The 26,329-nt window shown below is 37.7% G+C and overlaps 1 protein-coding gene across 2 annotated transcripts in view; it reads left to right on the top strand.

Annotated features, from left to right (window-relative positions):
* Window positions 1-21,567: 21,567 nt before the first annotated feature.
* LOC139722191 (CMP-N-acetylneuraminate-beta-1,4-galactoside alpha-2,3-sialyltransferase-like) overlaps window positions 21,568-26,329 on the top strand; it is a 29,130-nt gene continuing 24,368 nt past the window's right edge. For both annotated transcript variants that reach the window (XM_071633507.1, XM_071633506.1), the window contains exon 1: window positions 21,568-21,729. The gene's annotated coding sequence lies outside the window, so the exon portion shown is untranslated. The remainder of the gene's footprint in view (window positions 21,730-26,329) is intronic.

Genomic DNA, 26,329 nt, shown 5'->3' with positions numbered 1-26,329 from the left:
GAAAGTAATACAAAATATATGAATATATGATGTAATACATACAGACAATAACAAATAATTTAACACTATATATAAAAGAGAGAATATGGTGGGCTAAATAATACATGAAAGATATATATATATATATATATATATATATATATATAGCCTATATCTGAAGAGCCTGCTTCAAAAAGGCGCTAAATCCATCATTTTCAATGGCTTTAGCGCCTTTTGGTTAAAAGCTCTTCATATGTGTATTATAGAATATGCCCATATCAAAATGTAAATAAGAGATCTCAAAGACCACTTAAGAGAAATATATACAGTCATTTACACTGTATATACACGACTATTCTTTCGTATCTTAAGGTACGGGTGGAGGAGACCGTTATCAACGGCCTATAACAGGCATGACAGGGATAACGGCTTCCGGACGATATGATACTTGTAATTTTCTCCTATAGCGATATCTTTACCAGAGGAGACAACATACAGATGAACAATCACTATCAATATTTTGAACCTTGAGTGTTTCCAATATCATTCAGCCGCTGAGAACAAGGCAAAGGAATATTATGTATCAAGACAGAGACAAATATTTATGACGGGACACTGAAGTTACATAAATAGGGAGAAGGGACAGAAACAGTGTTTGAAGCATTTTGGAACTTTATCACAAATAAAAAAAGGGAGAACACCTTACTTACATATTTATATTTTAGGCATAGGCCCATAAAAGTTAAGAATAACAATACTGTAGGCAAAATACAGTTAAGATTTGTGATATGAAGTAAACTGATGAGCGATTGTGATAGGCGGGAAACTTGTGAGCAAAATTGCTCATTCGAGTGATTATTATATCGCATGGAGATTTTTTTTTTTTTAACGGATGATTTCAAACACTGAAGAGAATGACTGCGTCTTAAATCAACAGACAATGACTTCTAGAAATCTAGGGATGTTTCATCAATAAATAGTCAGCGCTGACTATTTTAGTAAAATCCTTGGTTTTGATTGGTTGAGACACTCTTGTCACTGACTGTTACTATGGTAATTGTCAGTGACTGTCAGTGACTACAACTATGTATCATCATCAAGATAAACTGAACACCAAAAAGTCTATTTCCGAAGCGTTTAACAAATACTTTTTGAATACTGGAAAACGTATCCGTCAGCATATCCCTATGACAAGCAAGAATTTTGAAAAATTTCTCCCAAAACAATCCTTCTCTTCTCTCTTTTTGAAACCAACAACAGTCTCCGAAATAATAGATATTGCTTGCTGTATGAAATCATCAGCATCGTCTGGACCTGACGAAATCAGCAGTCAAGTTATTAGGAAGTGTATCCATTATATTGCTGATCCTCTTTGTTTTATTCTTAATCAATCCATGACTCAAGGTACGATTCCAGATAGGTTGAAAATAGCCAAAGTAGTTCCCATTTTCAAGAAAGGAGACAAAAACAGTATAGAAAACTACAGACCTGTTGCCATTTTACCCATTTTTCCAAGCTCCTTGAAAAAGTACTCCACGCCAGACTACACGGTCACCTTGTTCGCAATGACGTTTTGATACCACAACAATTCGACTTTAGGAAAAACTACTCAACCGAACTCGATGTACTGAACTAGGTGAACTCAGTATCTCGCGAAATAGATGCTAGTAACTATTGTGTTGGGGTCTTTATGGATCTTTCAAAAGCGTTCGACACCCTCGACCACCACATACTGTTACGTAAACTGGAATGTTATGGTGTACGTGGTATTGCTCTTGATTGGTTCACCAATTACTTGACGAATAGAAAACAGTACGTTGTGGTGGACGGTGTTAAATCCAGTTTTGGTAATCTTTGTTGTGGTGTCCCACAGGGATCAGTTCTAGGACCCCTTCTGTTTCTTGTTTATATTAATGACATTGTATCTTCTTCTAATATAGTCAAATTTTTATTATTTGCCGATGACACAACAATTCTCGTATCCGACAAAAATCTGAATGATCTTATAACAATAGTTAACGCAGAACTGGTTAATTTATATGAGTGGTTTAATTGTAACAAATTATTTTTGAATCTTGATAAGACCAAATATGTTTTGTTTAGAACAAGAAACAGAAAAATACCATTAACCACCTAAATGTATGTATAGGAGGCCACGCTGTGTCAATGATGGATAATATAAAATTTCTTGGTGTTGTATTAAACGAATATCTTTCCTGGAGGCCTCACATCAGTGCCATTTCACTCAAGATATCAAAAAGCCTTGGTGTTCTTAGAAGATTGAAGCACACTTTACCCCAAACTGTACTTAAAATATTGTATAATAGTATCATAATGCCATATTTGAATTATTGTAATATTATCTGGGGTCATACATACAAAAGTCAACTTCGAAAAATAGAAATACTCCAAAAAAAGACAGTCAGAGTTATAACTAATTCTTGTATTTATGCCCACACGAGCAGCCTGTTTGTACAGCTTCGTGTATTACCTATTACTGATTTGATATCATTTAATTCTTTAGTCTTCATGTATAAGCTTCACGCTGGATTATTACCATATGTGTTTAATGATTTATTTGTATTGAATAGTTCTGTTCATTTGTATGATACCCGTCAGAGAAACTCACTGCGACAACCAAAGGGACGCACAACATTAGCCCTGAACTCATTCCAAGTAAAATTCCCAAAACTATGGAATGCTCTTCCAGAAGACATAAAGCGTAGTTCTACTTTATCACGATTTAAGAGATTGTCCTTTAATTTGCTCCTTCCGAGGGAAAATTGAATTGAAAAAAAAAATCTATTGTCATATTAGTCACACTTGTACTCACATGAATGATAATAATTGCTTGTGAGCACTACGTCTATAGTCCATCTATCGCTGATTCTATACTCCCACCTTTCCAATCATACTCACTTTGGTTTCTACTCTTCTTTCATCTCTCCTGGATTTTCGCTCTTGTTTTCCATGGTATCTGTGCATATATATATTTTTATATGCATGCTGTTTTTTCCCTTTCCCATTCCCACCAAACCAAATGTACAACCTTGAAATGTATATTTTTTTTTTGCTTGTTTGTTTTACATGTACATTAATATTTAAGCATTACTGGGGCCCCTATTTATAAGCACTGCTTCTCCTGGGGTTCCCACCATCAAGTTTAATTGTTTTCTGCTTTGTTTTTGTTTACTTTGTATATAGTTATGTATCTTTGTGTATCTTTTTTATTGTATACTCCTAAATTGATGGTGAATAAAATTGAACTGAACTGAACTGACTGACAACTTTCGTGAAACGGTGCCCAGGTCCATGGTGTCTTCTAGATGTTTGTGTCGTGATGAGTCCAATATTTTCCAAAATTAATGATAGTACTATGTTTCGTCACGGAAAATAAATGGATGTTAGATTATGTGATTAACATATCTATGAACATTCAGGAACCTCTTTACGAGATCATTGATAATTGAAAATTGCAGTTTATCGTGTCTGTCGGTTAAGTGATTTTTAGAGGCAGTTTTAGGTCTTAAAACCAGCATTCAGTGTGGGATTAGAAATCAGGACAAGTGATAAGTGTAACAGCACGTTTTTGTCTGTTTGTATTATAGTGACAATATACATGATATAGAATTGATTTTGCTAGTCGTGCTAGTACTGCAGTTACTCGTAGATACGTTATTCATTACGTGAGGTAAGCTAGTGGGCTGTATCATAAAGAATTCGCAGTGTGTTTTAGTTAGAGTTTCCACACGATCCCGATTTTTCTTGATATTGTTAACAATGAACTCTGTGAATATGTTCGACCACTTCAAGTATTAGTCAGTAGTTCACTTCCACAAAAAAAAAAAAAGAAATGTTACTGCGCTTTATATTTTGAGCCAGTCGTCTACCATAATTATATTTGAGATGGATGGGTATAAGATCTTTTTCAAATTATTTTTTTCGGTATTTAGTGGCAGTTTAGTACATCTAAACCATTCTGGAACTGTCAATCATGTAAATCACTGTACAAAATACTTAGGTACAGGTATAAGTTCATGAGAAAAAAAAATGCTCTCATCTTCTTTAAACAGATAAAGCGGCCACTTAACAATGCATTAAATTGAAATCGCGTTTCAGTATACAGGTAAAGGGACAAATTATTATTGAAATTGAAATTAGAATCGAAATTTTAATTGAAACTTGAATTGAAATTGAAAAAGTGTTTTATTGATCAATATCCATTGCGCAGCCCGGAGGCTGAATTACAAACATTGTCAACAAAGGACCAGGAATACACTAAAATACACATGCACAGGATACAGCGTAGTAATAAAAGAAGAAATGCATAGAACAACAAAGAATCTATCACATTCACGTTGTATAGTCTATAATCATATTATATAATCTATTTTCATTTCAAAAGTGTCTATAATTATGCCTATTGCTTATATTTACATTTTGGAATCGAAGCAGTGCTTATAGTTTCAACCCCTTCGGTATTTGCCTTTAAAAGAAAACAAGCAATCACAACAAATGGAAGCACACAATACACACACACACACACACACACACACACACTTGTTCGTTGAATCTTAACTCAAGAGGTGAAACAACGTTAAACTAAGCGTTCGGACTCTCAAGTTCTCTTACTACTCGAATCGACTTAAACTGAATTGATATCTCTTAAACTGAACTGCAACGGAATCATACACAAATGTTGTCTTGCTCCGAGATTGAGAAAACAAAGTCCAGCGTGATATAAACATTCCTAAAATTCAACAAACAAAATTATTGTACTTACAGTGTGTAACAGCAAAGCACAAGAAAACGCCTTCTGCGTCATGCATAGAGATTGAGGACAAAGAGAAAAAAAAAAGAAGAGGACATCTGGATAAGAGGCCTGTTACCAGTACCATACCCTCAAACTCTTCATCAAGCTGATCGGCTGTTCGTTTAAGAACATTTAATTTGTTTTATCTATATTATTTAAGATGACATTTTACTTTGGCGCCATGTCACTCCATGCCTCTTCTCGAATAAAATTGTCCCCCTTTTGTAAATACTCAGTCACGTAATCTAATCCCCTTGTTTAAAAAAGAATTATATATATATATATATATATATATATATATATATATATATATATATATGCATATATATGACTCAAGGAAAGTACACATGCCATGAAGATACATTGCTTTACCTTCCAGATATTCCGTTACTTTATTCGGCGACTGACGCGAAATCAAGACACAGTAATTCTTTCCGAGTTGTGGTCGTACAGTTGGTGGGTATCTCTATATACCGGTGGTAACCTGCCGTCATGCAGGACTGTCCGGCGATATCATGTCGAAAGAGCCGTGAAGGCTGATGGCTGATGGCTATTATTGTTCGTGATTTGTGCCATATTTTATATGATGAGTGTTTCAGCTGCGCACTTGAGTATTGTCATTTTCATGCATTGCGCATGCGTCAAGGTCAACGACGCGGAGTTAGAGGAGTTTTTATCATGAGCGCTGCTTCCAATGATTCAAGTTTTGTTTTGTATTGCTTTGTTGTTTGATAAGCAAGCAGTCTTTGCGGAAAACATTGGCTTTTATCACTCAGGTTTGGACCCCCAATTCGTGTTTGACGTTCAAAAGGAGATCGCGGAGCGAGACGGATTGCGTAGGACCTATATAGTGAGAGTTCTGTGTGTTAGAAAGAGGGAAAATTAAAGATTTTTTTCGTGCATATACTTTTAATATCAAAGGCCTGTAACAGGCCCCCTGTGATAATTTAAAATCCAAAAATATGCTGGTATCTACGAAGTATACAGCATACAATATCCAAATAGCAGGCGGAGATAACCCTCTCTTGAGCAAAATTTTTGAAGGAATCTCATATATTCAAGGCTCAAAATCCCAGCGATTCAGAAGATTTTAACGACAGCTATTCCTTCTTATGGCTCATCATCTGACACAGGTTAGGTCTTACAGCTTTGGCCTACGTATGGAAAATAACAGCTTTACACGCTCACTGACAATGAAAACCATCAAGAGGGAACCCCTCTTTGTGAATACTTCATAACTACTTTTGTTGAACCAAAAAAAAAAAAAAAGACTGCGTATTACATTTTTTTTCCTGTGCTGTGGTAGTGAGGACCTATACAGTCACAAGAACAATACTAGTGATATGTGCATGTAAGTTTATTCATATTAGGCAATTAATTTACCTCAGATAATGTTTAATTGTGACATTACTGAAGATATTTGCTTTAACACGTCGCAGATAAATTGCTTACAACATGCAAGTTGCTATTCCGTATAAATAAATTGAATTTGCATATATTGTGTCACATTCAGTGGCAGAAATGTCACACGGTGTTATGATCAAAATACCAATTTGGCGTTCGTTGAATAGAATGTGTTTTCTAAAGTTGAGCAGTAATTCGGACTCGGTTAAAGTCCTCATCTTCTTAGTTGAGAGAGGGGATGTTATGTCCTGTAATTGACATATACTCGGATGTACACCAAATTGTAATACTGAGTGCCGAGGCTCAGAGACACTCATAGGCACAGTTACGTCAAGTAGATGCCTATTGCTCCTAAATCAATGTCTCGTAACTGCTGAATCACGCCTGTCAAGGAATTATTCTTTGTGTCAAGGATGACAACACAACAGGGTTTACATGGGGCTTAGTTACCTGTATCACAGCTTCTCGTTAAATTAATGAGAAAATAATTGAAATTGATGAAGTTACTCATTTCAATAACATCGAATCCTTCCATCCTTTAATATAAAATGCTTTTGGGGAATTTCATGGCGCGCTTTGCGTCACTTCTCTTCTAGCTTGCCACTAATCAGTCAAACCTGTCTGTAGCGGCCACCCAAGGGAGACGAAAAACTGGCCGTTATAGACAGGTGGCCGCTATAGACAGGTTATCCAAGTTTGTGTGCATTGCCTACATGAATATTATATTGGTTGTATACATCTATAGGCCTACTTGATGTGTGTAAATGTGTACGTGTGCAGTAGCCTGCGCCTGTACAGTTGTGAAGATACTGCAGTGGTATGACTGAATACTAGTAAGTGATGAATGAGCGGTGGCGATCACTGAACGTTGCCCATGAATGACTGGCACGGCTACAAAGCAGATACACACGCTGAATTATCGGCTCTGTGGCCGCTATAGCAGAGACTCCAATTCTCCCGTTTTCGACGGGAGATCTCCCGCCGAAAACCCATTTTTTCAAAATCTCCCGTTCTCCCGCTTGAGATTTAATTTCTCCCGCCCTGGCTCTGTGTCTCCCGTTTAAAAGGATTTCTTACTTATTGCTATCGTGTGTTGAAAAAATAAGCCTTAGATAGCAAAAGAGAGCATCTAGAACCCTGGGAACTTTGAGCTTCGCACACATCAACTTGGAGTCTCCCGTTTGCTAGGGGTTTCAGGCGGGAGAATCTCCCGATCAGATGGTGCTTTGGGTTGGAGTCTCTGCTATAGACAGGTTAAAATCTACTGCGGGGAAACAAAATTTGTGGCCGCTATACACAGGGTCTTCAACAGGACTTTTGTCTGAACTCGGAATTCTTCAGTGGCCGCTATAGACAGGTGGCCACTACACAAAGGTTTGACTGTACTATACACAGCCCAGACGCTGTATAGCTTCGCACGGCGTCTGGTCGGGCGCCGGGCTGCGTTTTTTTTTTAAGACGGCACAAATTGGGGCTATGGGAAAAACGTTGGGTTAGGGTTTTTGGTTATGGTTATGGTTAGGGTTAGGGTTAGGGTTAGGGTTGGGGTTAGGGTTAGGGTTAGGGTTAGGGTTAGGGTTAGGGTTGGGGTTAGGGTTAGGGTTAGGGTTAGGGTTTGATGGTTAGGGTTAGGATTAGGATTAGGGTTAGGTTTAGGGATAGGGTCCCCGATAGATTTTTAGTTTCCCCAATCTGTGCCGTCTAAAAAAACACGCCGCCGGGCTACTGTAGTTTGACTGAACAGAGTAGTTCAATCTACCGGTGGATAAGAGCAGACGATGATTCCCAACTTTTGTCAACATTGATTTTTTGTCATCCGGTTCAGCACCGCATCTCGTTCTTTGTTGTTGTGCAGATGCCTATCTCGTGTTTGTACTTGTGATGAAGACGTGAAAGCACGGAGGCCAGTCGCTAAGCAGGCGGCGCAGGCGGCTAGCAGGCGAAAAACGGCAAGGTAAGGCCTAACGAGTTCAAGCAGGCACGCACGCACGGAGGAGCGGAGCGGCGCCGCGGGAATACGAGGCTGGCTGACAGCATGACAGGTAGGCAGGAGCTCCAGCTAGCTGGATTCGATCTACCTCAATCTAGCATCTAGATCTCTCAAAATCACTGGACTGCGCTACGTCATTCTGGAAGCGCAGGAATCCATGACCCGTACTCTGGCAGGATCAATTGCTTGTATTTTTGGCCATATTTCTCATCTCTGGAGCTATTAAAGGTGAGGATTTCGAAGAGATTCGCTCCTGCAGTCGAGGGTTAAACAACATGCCGGTGCGGTGCGGTGGGGGACGAGAATGATAACGTTTAGTGCTTCCAATGGCTCCGACAACGTCTTCCAGAATCCAGGGATCAGCATTACCGTATCTGCCTATAATATGTGCACAGCATGCGGAGAATAGGGTTTGAATATACAGTAACGTTAGTCAAGAATTTAGATACTTAGTGCAATGATATGTATCTTATAAAAATAAACTCTGACTCTCTGAGTCTTTTGTGTGAATTGCGCAGAATCAAGTGCCTTGGATTTGAAATTAAATCTAACTGAGAGTCTATGCTTGATAGTAAATATTTAACTTGGTTTTAAATTCTTGTGAAATGAATTCTGGAAACCATTCTGGAATTTGCCTTTTTAATCAATAGCTTGAATCAAACAGAGTGTAAAGTTCTGTGTTAGATGGATGCAATGTCGTACAGAGTATTATAAGTCCTATTTGTTAGATCATGATGCTTCCAGACAAAATGAGCGTATCAACATTTGAAAAAGGGCTCAAAAACGTATTTATAATAGTAGGGCCTCCTGGCTACTGCTCCCATGACTATTTATGATTATGACAGAGTAGACACTACGTACTAACATTTAGGCCTATATGCCAATTAAGTTCAAAAAATTTTTATGAGTGAGATTTTCATGACTTGGCATCTCGGCGCGCGCTTATGTGCATGAGCGAGGGAGCGAAGCGACTGAGCGAGAGGAGGGTGTGGAAGGGGGTTTCATGCCCTCCCACTTTAGGGAGCTTATTCAATTTCTAACTATTTTAGTATTTAAAATGACAAGTTCACCTTCATAAACATCAGGCTTGAGAAAATGTAGCAATATTAGTAGACACACATCATTGAAAGTTTGAGGAAATCGGACACTCTGTTCAAAAGTTATGAAGTTTTGAAGTTTTTGTGCAGTAACCGCTGGATGAGAAGACTACTGCAGTGTACGATGTCACATGCGTACAACAATATAAGGAAAATATAAAGAGAATAAAAAATTTCACAAAATTTCATCTTTTGAAAAAAGTACACATTCCCTTGACTCGTTACCGACATATGTTATGGGTAATATCATTCTCCCTACCTTTAGAAAGAGGCAAGTCAAATGCTCTTTTATTATGCGAAAAGAAATGAAAATATGTTGAATTTTCTAAGTTACATTTTCTTTATACTGTTGTACTCATGCATATACGACATCACTAGCTGTAGTAGTCTCCTCGTCCAGCAGTTCCAACACAACAATTTTAAAGATTCATAACTTTTGCATCGATTGTCCAATTTTCCTCAAACTTTCACTGATGTGTTTTTACTAATATTGCTGCATTCTCTCAATCCGTTTATGAAGGTGAGCTGGTACGTATACTTAAGTGACTATTTTTTACTTATTTTGAAAGACAAAAGGGAAAATGCCTTCGATTGCAACTCTCACTTTAATCCTTTTACACCTGTGTACACACCGTAGCTATGCTTCTGATGCCTGAGAAAAATGGGTGCCATGCCTGAGATCGTGAGACAGACCCTAAATGCTTGAGTCTCATGCAGAATGCATGAAACTTGGTAGCTCTGATGTTGTCGTTAGAATCTACTTGCGTCCAGATCTAGAAGTTATAGTAGAGAATGCTCTAGAACTAATTACGTAATAGATTTATTGCTAGTAGCGCGTGTTCTTATACGAATAATTTATGAGTTGTGAGTGCATAGGGCACGAATATCGCACGAGGCGCGAGATAAAGCCACTGGTCTATTCAACAAGGCGCGTAGCGCCGCGTTGAATAGACCAGTGGCGAATCTCGCGCCGAGTGCGGTATTACGTGCCCCAATGCACGAACAAAATCATAAATTATTCATTTTATACAACACCTTGTCCACAATCACAGTACTAAATTAGTGACCGCTAACTCAGGAAGGCCCAAAAATAAATGTAACAATTAGGCCGAGAATTGTAAACCACCCTGTGTACTGCTTTCAAACTCTCGTCATGATTCGACAAAGTCACAGGAATCACAAACTCCGCAAGGTCTATACCCATTCTACGCTAACGTTAGATCGAGTTAGGCCTGACTGTTAAGCCGATCTGAGATGTCGGTAGATCTAGTAGTAGGTCTAGACTTTCTCTATTTCCGAAAATGATTTTGTATAAAACAGAAAAATAATCAAATTACGGTTTCTCAACTTGAAATGAAGTCTTGATTTTGGGATCACTGTGGTCCACGTAGCAGATTAGAGTCAAAACTAAAAACACAGCAGTAGGGAGGCCGCAATACATGCAACTAGCTAGGTAAAGTAGCTGCGCGTACACACGTTAACGTTGCAGTACTCCGCCGCGATTGGTCTGTTTACCGGCAGCGCATCGCAGCGCAGCCGGCCAGCACGTACACAATGTAGTTTGCTGGCGCTTTGCTGCTGTGAGCCACAGAACTCTGTGAGCGGCCATGCATTAGTAGCCCCCCGCGAAGCCGTGCTATAGTACCTTCGAGCCGTGCTATAGGCCCATGCCAGGGGCCTATTGCATGGCTGTCACTCTCAATGAGTTTGATAGGTATTTTCTATTGAATGTCATGTGACATGTTCTTGGCCAATCACAATTCGACATCATTCTGAGGTGTTGTATAAAACTCACTATTGCATGGCTGATGAGATATTCAATATCTTGCAGTATCTAGACTAGTGCAGTACAGTTCAGTGATATATACAGGTATCAATGGTATTACCGGACACGCACATTTTTGTGTACTAATGAAATTCTGTATGCGCGAGACTTCGTAGATTAGCCTCACAGAACTTTGTGTGGACCAAAATCGCAAAAAATGCGACATAAAAATGTAAAAACAAGAAGAAATTCACATTGAGTGACCCACACCTCGTCAAAGTTAATAAGCATGTTTGAATCACATTTCGTGACTGAAATTCTATGAAATCCCACTCACATACAGGAAAAATGCTGAAGATTCCAATGGAACCAAAAGTTCACTGATCGATATCAAAAATTTTTACCTATCCTCTTCAAACGCGAACGATGCGGAAAAGTTGTGCGCTAAGGAAGGAGCCCGCAACTCGTCACCCGCGCATACAGCTCCCATAACAAAGCACGTAAAATAGAAGTTGTTGATTTCTCACAAGGTTTTATTGCGTGAACTGTTCGAAATGCTCAAGACAGACATTTTACCGTAAAATACAAAATTTGAGCCTCATTTGCTGATTTTTTTCTTTATCATCTGCTTGGTGAGAATGTGCAGACCTACGGTGATTTGTGGGATGAATTGTGATTCTGGTACAAGGACTAGGTACGAAAGACATCGATTATTTCATTGCGAAAATCGTGTCTGGTAGTACAATGCGATTTTGCACCCTGCAAAAAGACAACTTTTTTTAGAGGGGTATGCTTGAAACATATTTTCTTAAAACTGGAGCGAACAATTGACACAAGTTGGCTGAATTCGTAATTTCCAGGAGTCTGTGAATAAGTGGTGTTATTTTTAGCTGAAATGTCATCCTCTGAGTACAGAATTCAAAGCCACAAAAAAAAAAAGCGTCCATGGCAGTGATACGATCTACTCTCCTACATCATTTTGGCCAATACAGAGCTCTTCAGTGCTTGGGTCTGCTGATCGATAAAATCTAGCTCACGGTTACACAGCTGTGAGAATCAGTCTAACGACAATTAGAAAAGTGACTGTACAGTACTGGTTGAGGTGGGTATTCATATTTTGAACATTCATAAGTGAGATAATGAGAATCCTCAAGATTATAAATGGAATATGAACGGGATGAAAGAGCATGTAATTTTAAGAAGGATTCAACGTTTATTTGATGAAAATTGGTTTTCAAATGGCTGAGATATCCAAAAAAGTATTACTGGTAATGATAAAAGGCGACAGGCCACGACTTTTATGAGGATCTCTTTATTTCACCTTGTTTTATGGATATCTCAGCCATTTCAAAACCGATTTTCATTTTGATACCCCTTAGAATTGCATGCTCTTTGACATCTCATAGAGTGGTTTCTGAATATCTGGCAAAACGTTAAAAGCTAAATCCTCACCTCAACCAGAACTGTACACACCCTTTAACGTGTCAGAAACTAGATCTCTAACGTAATATGTAGATGCACTGACCACGCTGGTGTCAGACTATTAATCACTTGTATGAGTATGGAAACTATGGGTAACGTGAGGCCTATAAAGTACAAGTATGACCATAAAGTTTACATTCTCCAAAAAGAGGACAATACCATTTTAAATGTTACAAGCTAGGCCTATCTCGTTCTGCATTTTAAGCAGGCAGTCTTGTCTGATCTGCTGGTACTCGTTCGCAGAAAACTCTAGACCCTGTTAACAGTTACCTGAGTGTGTTTGTGGTATCCAGACCAAGTAGAGCCTATGTGTTGTGATAGCACGATGAATGTTATACCTACACGGTGTACCAGGTACCAATCCACCCAGCATCTTTACAGATTGGAGTCATTTCAAAGTCGTTCCAATAAAATGTTTCGTCATGTTTCCCTTTTTAATATTTAAGTTTGAAACAGTCACTTGAGGTTACTGAGGATGAAGTGTCATATGACATTGACACTTTGACAATAGCTGTAGTTGTCGTGTTTTCCTTGGGTGCATTGCTCCTGTTTGTGATTGGAAGACGGTACGTCAGTTCTGTATTAAACATTTTGGACAGCTCCAGGGTGCCACCCTCTAGTGCTTCAGCTGGTAGGTTTTTGTATTCAAGTTATTGCTTTTTTGCATCTAAAACAGGGCTGCACACTTCCATGTTTACTAGTCCATTCCTGAAAAAGTGTCTGGTCCGACAGTGATTTTACTAGTCTGGACCATCAGACCAGTGCCGGTGTGCAGCATTGTCAAAAAGAAAATGGTCTTGAAATGATAGGCCTACATGTTATACGTTTTTTCCTACATTTTGATATAGCATGGCACACAATGGATGTTGGATTTGTCAATTTTTTGAACAACTAGTAGGTCTCATCTAGACATTTTTGTTTTGTGTTGTTGTTTTGTTTTGTTTTTTGTCTTGGGGGGTGTTTTGTAGTGTGATTTTTTTGTTTTTTTTTGTTTTTTTTTTGGGGGGGAGTATGTTTTCACTGTATATCGGTGGATGGTTTTGTTGTCCCCGCCGAACGAGTTCGAGCAGGGGACTATGAAACGGGCTCCATACGTGTGTGTGTCCGTGTGTCCGTGTGTCCGTGTGTCCGTCCGTGTGTGCGTCCGTGTGTGATCAAAATGTTCAAAATGCTACTCCTTCGCCATTTCTAACCCGATTTTGATTCTGTTTGCTTTATATGATAGCACTACATGGGAGCTTTGAAACTTCTATACAGAATTTCAGTTGTGACCTTTGACCTTGACCTTTGACCTATATTGTACATTTTGCTTCAAAATGCTACTCCTTCGCCATTTCTAACCCGATTTTGATTCCGTTTGCTTTATATGATGGCACTAGGTGAGGGCTTCAAAACTTGTACAGAGAATTTTGACCTTTGACTTCTTTGACCTTTGACCTTGATTTTTGACCTATATTGTACATTTTGCTACAAAATGCTACTCCTTCGCCATTTCTAACCCGATTTTGATTCCGTTTGCTTTATGTGATGGCACTAGGTGAGGGCTTCAAAACTTCTGCACAGAATTTTGACCTTTGACTTCTTTGACCTTTGACCTTGATTTTTGACCTGTATTGTACATTTTGCTACCAAATGCTACTCCTTCGCCATTTCTAACCCGATTTCGATTCCGTTTGCTTTATGTGATGGCACTAGGTGAGGGCTTCAAAACTTCTACACAGAATTTTGACCTTTGACCTTGATTTTTTAACCTATATTGTACATTGGCTACAAAATGCTACTCCTTCGCCATTTCTAACCCGATTTCGATTCCGTATGCTTTATGTGATGGCACTAGGTGAGGGCTTCAAAACTTCTACATAGAATTTTGACCTTTGACTTCTTTGACCTTTGACCTTCATCTTTTTACCTATATTGTACATTTTGCTACTAAATGCTACTTCCGGCGGGGACATATATTACGCACCGCGTAATTTCTACTTTTCCTTGTTTGTATTAAAGATAAATGTGACTGCATCACAAAACGAACAAAAAGTCGCACCCCTTGATTTTATGTGAGGACTCAAAAAAAGGGGTCAGCCAAGTCAATCTTGAGTTTTTCCTACTTTCTGAAAGAGCTATCCTTTTACATTATTAGGTGATCCGAGTATCCTCTCGGATCACCTATTGTATCTGTACGGATTCTTTCTTTCTTTCTTTCTTTCTTTCTTTCTTTCTTTCTTTATTTCTGGACAAAAGTTGTGCAGAGGTTAGCTCAGAAAGTGCATTGCCTATCAATGTCAAACTTATACCATATATGTATCATATCGCAAAGACGGCAGCGCAAGTAAAATCATAGTGATCAGTCAACCGTGACGTCACTATGACGTCATTATATGAAAACACATTTTCAATCATATCTCATTAATGGAATGGAGTTTTTCAATGAAATTTACGTCACATATATTTCAAGTCAAGCGCATTCTACTCATATTCTCAAAATTCATCTATGCCTTAAAACGTGCGCGTACGCGCGCGTTGAAATATTTGTATGCTCAAATCGAGCTCAAATTTTTTTTGCACACGTTTCAGACCATTTGGAGCATTTTTTGAAAAATTGAAAAAATCGGACGGACGCGTACGCGCGCGCATATATACGCACGCACAGCTCAAATGCAACAGAAATTTCCCGTTTTTTCACACGCATCGCATGTCTGAAATGCCAAGGTATATTTCTATCAAATTTCAAGTCAATCCGACTCAATATGACGTCATACGGGCCCGTCAAAGTTGAAATTCCGCGCGCGCGTCAATGGCGATATACAGTGCAACTATGCCAAAAAACCGCCAAATTTAAATCTGATTTTACTCGTCAGGATGAACGGTGACCCCCCATTTTCTTTACATATTTTAAAAGCTGGTGAGTTGTACATGTCATTTCATGGGTTGGCGATACTGAAAAAATGATGAAAAGATATCAAATTTCTTAATAAAGTAAAAAAAGTAAATTTTCAAAATGACGTCATCAAATTTCAAATTCACTCGAGCGTATCTCACTTAAATTTCGCCAATTTTCACCCAGATTTCAGTATGTTGTAGCTTACGAAATGTTCTTTCATTAATGTAATAAAAACATTTTGATTGGATAACGTCATCACCTCGTAAAAATGGATTGAAAGTATCCTTGTAAAATTTGACCAGTTTACGTGTTATCTCTATGGGAGAGCAGTTTTTCTGGCAGTGAAAATTGACATTACTATCTTTTTCGAGCACTAGCTCACTTATGCTTCGGTGAATTTTCCCCAGATTTTAGTATGTTATAGCTGAGACTTTGGGCTATCGTTAATGTGCCCTTCATTTTTTCATATGACGTCGGCATCACGTCGAAAAACTTGGTTGAAAATGGCACGTAGTTTCGATGCAGCGTCATTTTGCTTAATACACAGGGCCTATGGAGCATGAAATAGGTCATTGCATAGCGCATCCGACTCGTAATCCTAAGGTCCCTGGTTCGAAGCTCACTCCTGCCAATATTTTTTTTTAATATTTTTTAAACACTTTTTTCTTCTTTTTCTTTAGTTCGTCTGAATCTCCTTTCCTAGCTTCATCTTTCTCTGATTTTTTTATGCTTCTCCTTTAAATTTCTATAAAATAATATAATTTTTTCTTTATTTTTCTTTCTTTCTACTACTTTCTGTGCAATAGATGAACAACAACAATGACTATCAGCCCCATACTTAGCACATGTTTAGTTCATGTCACGTACATTATTTCATAAAATAACAACTACTTGATCGGACACCATCTTGGGTATGTAAATTAGGGTCAAAGGTCATAAATGTTTCATCCAGTATCTTGGCGAATACATATCCTATCTTTCCAATATTTTGCACGCGCAAAGACCATGTTACAAGGATCAGTTCACAAAATAACCACTTTTTGTTCAGATGTCATCTTGTCTGTGTAAATTGGGGTCAAAGGTCATATGTACCTTTTTCTCTATATGACGTGTTATCTCTATGGAAGGGAATTTTTCTAGATGCGAAAATTGACATGATTGTCTTTATCGAGCACTAGCTCACTTACCCTTCTGTGAATTCCTCCCAGATTTTAATATGTTGTAGCTGAGACTTTGCGCTATTGCTAGTGTGCCTTTTGTTCTTCATACGAAGACGAAATCATGTCAAAAAACGTGGTTGAAATAAGCTTATCTTTGATGTATTGAATTTTACAAAATAACCACTTATTGCTCAGATGCCATCTTGTCTGTGCAAAGTGGGGTCAAAGGTCATATGTACTTCTTTCTGTATCTTCGTAATGACGTGTTATCTCTATGGGAGGGAATTTTTCTAGATGTGAAAATTGACATGATTGTCTTTATTGAGCACTAGCTCACTGACCCTTCGGTGAGTTTCTCCTAGATTTTAATATGTTGTAGCTGAGACTTTGCGCTATCGTTATGTGCCCTTCGTTTACTCATACGACATCGAAATCACGTCATAACACTTTGCTAAAATTAAAGCTTAGCTTCGATGTATTTTTTTCATATTTCTTTCTTTTTGCAACTTTCTTTGCAATAACTCAAGAAAGACATTCCCTATTACCCCCATATTTTGCACATGTTTAGTTCATGTCACATACATTATTTCAAAAAAATAACAGCTACTTTATCGGACACCATCTTGGTTATGTAAATTAGGGTCAAAGATAAAAAATGTTTCATCCTGTATCTTGGTGAATACATGTCCTATCTTTTTCCACATTTTGCACACGCAAAGACCATGTTACAAGAATCATTTCACAAAATAACCACTTTTTGCTCAGATGTCATCTTGGGTGTGCAAAGTGGGGTCAAAGGTCATATTGTATACTGTACTTCATTCTGTATCTTCGTTACTGTATACGAAATTCGGTACCAAAGATGGCAGGTCTGACTCCCTTTTCTAAATGAGAATCCAAACATCACACAGCCAATGTCCCCTCAACACCGATAAAACATGTATGGTCATGCCTATTTGGATCAGGACTCACATCATTGATTTCCAAACAGATCGGATCACCTAATTTGTCAGTGTTGACAAATTCTAAGTCTAGTTCTTAAGTTTGGGACCATAACAAGAAAGGGAAAATGTGTTTTCAGCAGTTTTTCTACAACCCATTTTGGGGGAGAATAGAATGATCTGGTACATGTCTTAGAGTCTCCTTTTCATTTCTTGAAATCCTTTACACACTCTTCAATTTCAAGTCCAATAACTGTGAAAAGAATAACTCTACTGCTTTCAAAGTTGGCATTAATCATGGACAGAATGTTTTAATAGAACTTGCTCAATTTTAGCTTAATCTGATAATCCCTTCATTGTTGTTGCTCCAGTGGTTTGCTTCTTGTGTTTTGTCGCTTTCACTGCACAGATAGCATGGCTTGATAGAGATTAAACACTTGAACAGACCCTGTACTTCAGAGTGTCTTTTCTCAGTTCACACTTTGCCAGAGTGTGGGCTTTCTTTCTCGTATTTAGATAGGTTTAAAAGGGAGTCCATTTGCATTGAGTTACACATCATTTTAAAGCTTAGAGTCTGCTCTTTAAGAATCTGCCATCAACTGAAAATCCATATCTGGCGACTTTTTGTTGGTTTTATGATGCAGGGTCACATATGATTTATAAAAGTGAATATAGACATCATTTAATAAAAATGTGCAATTTAAAGGTGTGTAGTAACCCTTAGGCCAAGAACATAGTAGGGGTCTGAGGCTGCATTTATCAACTTTCCCATGACCATGTTTGAAAGTTGTTTCAATTCACACTGTCAAAACATGTTTGCAAACACCTAGACCTTCTTGAGTTGTTGCGTTTATCAACTCTTTTGTTAGTCATTTGGGAGGCCTCATCACTGCGCAGCTCTTAATATACAATGTAGTTTGGCCTGAGGTGTGGAGATGCGTATGTAGTTGGCAGTGGTTATGGGCACATCTGAGCTATAAGCAATAATTCAAAATAATAAAGTAAGTGTTTATGAATTCAACAGGAATGCATTCCTGGCTCAAAGTGGGGAGAGTTTCTGCAGAGATGCACAAATTCACAAAGCACACCCATGATGGCCAAACTTGTTCATGAATTATTCACCAGCAGTTACACTCAAGCATACAGTCTCTATCGGGTTTAATTTCAACTTGAGATAGACTTTGGATTAAACCTTGCTAGCAGAATTATACAAACTTAAACTTCAGTTTTTAGGTAGCTAAACCATGAATGAGTCTAAATTGGGTTTAAATCTTGGTCTAAAGTAGAATAAGGGCCTCCGAGTCCAAAGATTTTTTTTAAAGCATTGCTTGTATTCATGAAAGAAAATGTAGGATAATACAATGTAAATGGGGAATCATCCACTTGGGATCAAGACACAGAAAACTGCACGGTTAACATAGCCATGAGAATGGATGGTCAACAAAAGGTCAGAACGACTTTTACGCATAAGGCGGCTCTGTGTCTGATTTAATAAAGGTTGGTGCCATTAGTGCGCATGTTGTCTCTTACTAAAACAAACAAACTAATCATGTCAAGTCACTTGGGACTGCACATCAAGGAGCATGACAGTAGGTCAGAGGCTTCATCCATCGTTTTCCCAGGGTAGTTTGTGTCGAATGCAGGTTTCCAAGGGTGCTATGGAGTCTCCTGATATAAAAGGAGCTCGGTATCTAGAGGAAAGATGGTAAATCCACTTTATCCGTCAGTATACCTACAAAAATCCACTTCTTCAGACCACCCATTGTACCATTCTTTGTTGCATTTTGACGAAACTGAAATTAAGACAAGCTGCAAGTGATGGGAGAGTTCCCATTTCAAGTACTATGAGAAAAATATGTATTTCCCTAGAGATGACTAATAGCCCGTTTAAACTGCCAGCAAGTTTTCGAGCCTTCGTGAGGGGGCTAGAAAACCTGTTCGAAAAAGTGGTTTATTCTGTGCTGTGCAAGCTGATTTCGCCCAAAGCAGACCCGACGTGATCTGTTCCCTTTAGTAACTGAGTTCCCCTCCGATACATGGCATGGGCTTTGAATTTCTTACATAACCGCAAGACTACGTGATTGGGCGTGAGAGTGCTCTTTGAGGCTGCTATATATAGCAGGCTCTGAAACTACCCCCTCGAGGTGATGATGATTGAATCCACCCCCCCCCCCCTCCCGAATTTGGCCATCAATCATGCAATCACCGTGAAAATTAGCACATACGTTTTCTGTGGCATAATCTATCAAGTTACTGTAAAAAAAGAAATTAGAAATTTGATTTTTTTACATTAATTGATAATGCTATTTATACAGGTGTGAAATCATACATTTTGCTCTATCAGAATATAAAGCTTCTAGAATCCTTTTGGTGTGAATATTCTTTGTAACATTCATAACAATGTACAACATACAAGTGTACTTGAAAAAAAAATGTGGTATCAAAACGAATTTATTACGTATTCTGTTGTTTGGCTTTTATGAACATTTTATTCTTTTTTTCTACCTAGTTTGTTTTTAATGTTTGCGCAAAATTTATTATAGAACCTTTTTCAAGCATAATTATGCTAAAATGAATTGATTTCAGCAAGTGAAGTGAATATGATATACTGTATACGCTGAATATTTTGCAAGGTTTTTATTATCGCGAATTTCGCGAGTCAGGTGCTATTCGCGAAATTAAAGTCGCGCAAAAACAGTGACTCTGATCCCGATGTGGATGTGACATACACGTGTACGTTTCTCCATTCAGTACAGGACTCCACGATCGCGAATTTAACCACTCGCGAAATCGTCGGGAATTCTCGATTCGCGAAAACTTAGACTCGCGAAATATATGGCTTATACAGTAATATATTTTTGAATGATTTGAGGAAACTCCATTTGCACAGACTTTGTACACAAAATCACATTTTTGAGCCATTTTTGGTGTGACAAACATGTACAGCTGTATAGAAGGTCCTCCAGCGTCATAGCGGTATGCCCGATTTTAATAGCAAAAATAGTGTCATAAGATATGTGAGACTTGAAGGTAAAAAGTCAGTGAATGGCGCGGTCAAAAAATGGTTTGGTGGAATGGTCGTTTTTTGGCTTACACAGATCATTTATGTAATTTCTACAAGGAACTAGAAATGCAAATATACGTGTTGATTTGTATTGATTCATAATACCCTGATCATCACTTAAGTTTCCAAAAGAATGTCTAGATTTGTGTGACATATTATTTCACAAAAAGTTTACTTCCTTGAAGATTACTTGGATAAAGTTACATGTACATGTAAATCCACACACTCACAAAAAACTTCCAATCCACTATTATGCCAATGACATTAAGATCTGTCAATCATTGCTAAGATATTGATTAACAAAAGACATCAGAATCCAGCTGCCCCTAGACAGAGCATAATTTGCAGGTTTTCCTATGACATATTTTGTTTTTCATATTAGTAATAATTTGCACATGGAAACATGTAAATTAAAGGGGTCTAGGGCAATTAATCCCTGGCAATTACCCCTGACCCTTCCCCTGACCCTTACTATAATCCTACATATTTGTAAATAATCCTAATCCTGAACGTAATCCTAACCCGAACCCAAAATCTAACCCTAACCTTATCCTAATCTTTACTCTAACCTTATCACTAACCAGTATTTGGGGGGGGGGGGGGGGGGGGGTAATTGCTTTGATACGAAATTAAGTTCTGCTTAGTCTAGGGAAATGTGCATTCCAGTGCCTTTTGTTAATCAAACCCTGTAACCCCAACTGTAAATTTGAACTGAAAAGCAGTGTAGACTGTTAATGTTTATACACTGTGGTAAGATGTATCAGGGTGAGTCACCTTTGGGAATGCCTGGCAACTGATATTATGCATCCTGTGTGGAAGGGGGTGCGCATTGGATTTGGAGTGTTGGGTATTGCACACTGAGCTCCGGTGCACAGGACCAGGCAAATGTGTACGTGCAGCTGGTGATTTTTGTAGTCCGGCGCGGCAGAGCCCTGATTTCATGTAAATCATGCTATGAAACTCTGGATAGGACCTCTTTTCAGGATGGGCAGGATTTGTGCTAGCACCTTTTACATTCTTTGATCATGTACATTCCTCTGGACTGTAGGCAAAATTTTGACCAAACAGGACGTCCAGCTTACTCAAAGGAAGCAGGGTATCACATGGCAGTAGTGCTGAACTTGTAGACTGAAACTTACGTCTTCATGTTTTATGGGTGAGTCAATGTGTTTTGCAAGTGCAGTTATATATTACTGTGAAGTTTGAGGTCGATCTTGTATGCTGTTTTGTACAAGTTGAAATATGAAATAGAGGTTTGAATAAGTTTACCTTAAGTTATTTGCTCAAAACAAATCCTGAACAGTGGATTATATACAAATGAGTGAGTTGATATTAAGGCCATTGCCTCACAACTTGCCATAAAGTTTGTACATACACTGTGTGTTAAATTTGTTAATTTCTTGTTATTTTTTTGTTCAAATGCAATTATGCCCAGTCTTAAATCGTAATATATTTGACTGTTCCTTAACTTATTTTGAAGTTTTTTTCAGCTGTAAATAGCTTTGTATCTTCAACTGCTTTGGCAGAATTGAATTTTCAGCAGGTTTTTTGTTGATGATCGATTAAAGATTGTGAAGCGATGACATCATCACCTCACTTATTTGTATTTACATCATATCAAATGTTTGAGAACTGTTATTTTGCAAAAATTTAAATAGTGAATCTTAGCATACATGTATATATATGCAAAATTTCCATATTTTCAATCAGATTTTGATAAAAAGATTTCATTGTTAAGCTTGTAAATTGTTTGTCTTTTCTTAAAAACCATACTTCTGGTCCAGAATTGTCCTTTGAATTGTACAAGCCCTTTCAGGCTCACCAGGCTAAAATCCTATTGACTTGCTGTGTCATCGTTGTCAACAGGACTGAAAGGATCATATGGTAGTCATTACAACATGTTTGCCTATTTATCACTTCTTTATTGAACAGGTACAATGTATGATGTTTAGATCCAATGAAATAGTGTCATACTGATACTTCTTTTGAGTAGGTCCCTCCATACTTGTACAAAATGGTGGCCTACCTATATATATTTTATGTTTTATTTTCATATTGGACATTTGACTACACTGGTACACAATTTTTCAGGCGGAATGATGATTGTCTCTCCATTTTTTTTTTCTTTTAATACAGATGAGCGCCTCAGTAATGTTGAAGAAAGAAAAACGATTGGAATTGATAAGTTCATTGTGCCAAATTGTGGTAATTTCCATTTGACTGGAGGAACAAGGACTCTTTGGCAGTGATGTGCAATTGTTTTCAGCCAACCATCAAATTGCTTTGAAAGCCATTGCTTGCACATTGCATATTGGAGTTACAATCACTTTTATAATAATATTAAACAAAAACAGTGCTGCTGAGTGAAGTTTATATATTTGCCAGTAGAGCAATTTAGACATTGTCAAGCAAAATGTGTGTCAGTAATGGGTAATTGTCAAAACTTTGTGTAACCAGAAATACAGGAATCCACACGTCATGCATGCAACAGGTGCTATGCTACAGTTTAGCAATCAGCAGTGGTAACAATACAAATTCCTTATGCAGACCTTACAGGGGGACCAATGTTTACAGTTGAAGGGAAAGAGTGGACTTGGCAATGTAGAATGTTGTGTGAAGCACTTGTTTAGATTGAAACAAAGGACTAGACCCCATTTCTTGTATGTTTGAGTTCAGAGTCCAGAGAGAGCAATTGGAATGGACTGGAAATTGATAAACATGTAGACTTGGCTCAGTAGCAACATGCTGTAATACTTCTTCAACGGATTTTAGAATTTCAATGTGTGAAGGTGTAATCTCAATTTTTTAGAGCAGGTTGATACATTTGTACATTATGAAGTTGAACTTTGCAGGTAAACAGTAAGTCTATAAAATATGAAATAATGGGATGTGTGCTAGAATTTGATACAATTACTTGATATTTGCATTCAATGTTACCCTTCCACTACCTCACACCAAAAAAAAAAAGAGCAAAAAAACAAACAAACAAACAAAAACAGGAAATGTTTCTAGTCACATTGCCCTAATTAGGCTGCAGGCATCAAAGCTAATAGAATTTCAGGAAAGGGGTTTATAAAAAAAGAAAAATAAAGGCTAATATATTTCCATGCAAATAATCATAGTTTTAGCCTACCAAACACCCCCCCCCCCCCCCCCCCAAGCTTGTTGCTGTGACATTTTGTACAGTACAGTACTTTGGTTGCATTATGTGAGTTGTGCAGAGAACTGCTCACATTTCAAAACAGGCAATATCTGCTCTGAATTTTAATAGGACTGAGAATAGATGTGCACATCTGCAACACAAATTGTATGGATTGACTGAATGCAGAAAGATATAGGCCTAATGTTTGTGTAGAAAATTGGATAATCTGCTGTAAATTTATGAATTTATAAAGTTTAGGTTCCGCACTTGTTGGATAAGAAGACTACAACAAATTGTGATGTCACAGTAGGACAAGGATATTTGAATAAGGAATTCCACAAAATGTATTTTTAATGAAAAGTTCACATTCCTTTTACTTGTTATTCTATTCAGGGTAATATTATTCCCATGGCTTTTCTGAAAGAAGACAGCCAAGTGCTCTTTCATTATGATTTTAACCAAAAATATGCAAAATAGTCATTATATTTTCTTTAGTACTTCCCTATCTCATATGTTCTAATATTTCTCCATCCAGTCAAGCCACATCTCATTGGGTTTGATGGAGAGAGAATACTCACCTCAATGTAGGCCTGCTGAAGTGCTTGTCAGCATTGCTGAGTGGCCAGCAAATTGACAGGACAAGTGCTGTGTGACCCCCCCTTTTATTATTATTTTTTTTTTTTTGGGAAAAGACTTGACATGTGGCACAGGGAATGGCAGTCCCTTTTTAAAGGGGATTGACAAGCTAATTGGCAAGCTAAAATTTAGCTTGCCAATTACATTGATCCTCATAAGCTCATGGAGCATCTCTAGTTATTGTACGAATTCTTTCATTAGCATGGACAATGAACCATATTCTTTATTGTATATTTTGAAAGCTAATGAGTTGCAGATGTTATTTAATGGGTCTTCAAGGCTGGCAATATGATTTCAAGTGTTTAAATACATAAAATATTACAATTACTATGTATATAAATATATAATATTTGTATATAATATGAAAAAATAAATAAAATGTAAAAAACAAATAAAACCTGGATTTACAGTGGCAATGCAATGTAAATGCCCCTTTATTCAACCTGTCACTTTTTTTTTTCTTTACAATCAACATCCCTATCATCGTCCACCCTGGCACTCATCTGACAGCAGAATGTCTGGCAGCCCGCTTACCCATGGATGATTGTCAGTGTGGTGACATGCAAAAATGGATTTTCTAGAAACAGAGACCATTAAAGGGACTGTACAGTACTGGTTGAGGTGTGGATTCAGGTTTATAACATTCCTAAGTGAGGTAATGAGAAACCTCTTATGAAATATGAAAGAGCATGTAATTTTAAGAAGGATTCAACGTTTATTTGATGAAAATTGGTTTTCAAATGGCTGAGATATCAAAAAAAGTGATGATGATAATAAAAGGCGACAGGCCACGTCTTTTATTAGGATCTCTTTGTTTCACCTTGTTTTTGGATATCTCAGCCATTTCAAAACCTATTTTCATCAAATAAACTTTTGATTCCCCTTGGAATTGCATGCTCTTTGACATCTCATAGAGTGGTTTCTGAATATCTCGCAAAACGCTAAAAGCTAAATCCTCACCTCAACCAAAACTGTACAGTCCCTTTAAAAGACAACTTGCAGATCTGTGTCGATCAGGAAGAATAGGCATACAAATCATGTTTTGGCACGTAGAAACCATGTTCAAAACTGCGAAACTATCAGATGCAAGGGGCTTCATGTAATCTTCATAATGCATTATCAGTAGAAGTGAGAAATTTGTCATGTTCCATGTATGTCATGTGCAAACAAACTATTACAGAAATTCCATGCAAGAGACACATTGATCAGGGCAAGTGATCAAGATGTGAATATTAGAACACCTTTGGGACATTTTTTTAGGGTTTTTTTGTTTGTTTGTTTGTTTGTTTGTTTTTTACAGAGTAAAAATTCATGCAAATTGTCAGTGACTGAAATACCACTTTCAGACTGACTTTGCTAGATAGTTGTCCGTCTTACTCCTTTTGAGTAGATAAGGCAAAATTTTGCTTCTTGAAATCAGGGAATTAATTTCGCAAGCTACCTTTCAGGCTGAGAAATGATGAGCTTTGGTATCAACAATGCACCTGAAAATGTGAATTTGTTGGCATCAGCAGCCATGTGAGCCATGTCTTTTTGATTTGCATGGTTATCAAGTATTTGTACCTATTTGCCACTTGGACGTGCATTATATACAATATGAAGTCATTACAACTGATTGACAAATTGCCCTACATCAGGGCAATTTGTCAATCAGTTGCAATGAAAACATCTCAATTTTTATGAATTTGAATATGAAGTCATTCTAGTGTAAATACCATTCAGTGGGGAAGCTTTTTAACCCTTTTGAGGATGGGCTGATTTTGTTACAGCATGCATTTCCTATAGACACCTGCCCAAGTGTACCCGGGACTCGCTTCAACAGGTTAAAGGGATCGTACAGTTGTGGTTGAGATCTAATTTCCGGTTTGTAACATTTTTAGGTGAGATAGAGAGAAATCTAATATGAAATATGAAAGAGCATGCAATATTATGAGGAATTCAATGTTTATTTGATAAAAATTGGTTTTGAAATGGCTGA

The sequence above is a fragment of the Diadema antillarum genome, unplaced genomic scaffold, assembly GCF_040938485.1.
Source record: "Diadema antillarum isolate AM-2024a unplaced genomic scaffold, OU_Dant_1.0 scf00000160, whole genome shotgun sequence".
NCBI classification, from domain to species: Eukaryota; Metazoa; Echinodermata; class Echinoidea; order Diadematoida; family Diadematidae; genus Diadema; species Diadema antillarum.
The sequence above is the reverse complement of the archived record's forward strand: the minus strand, read 5'-3'. Positions and strand labels throughout refer to the sequence as shown.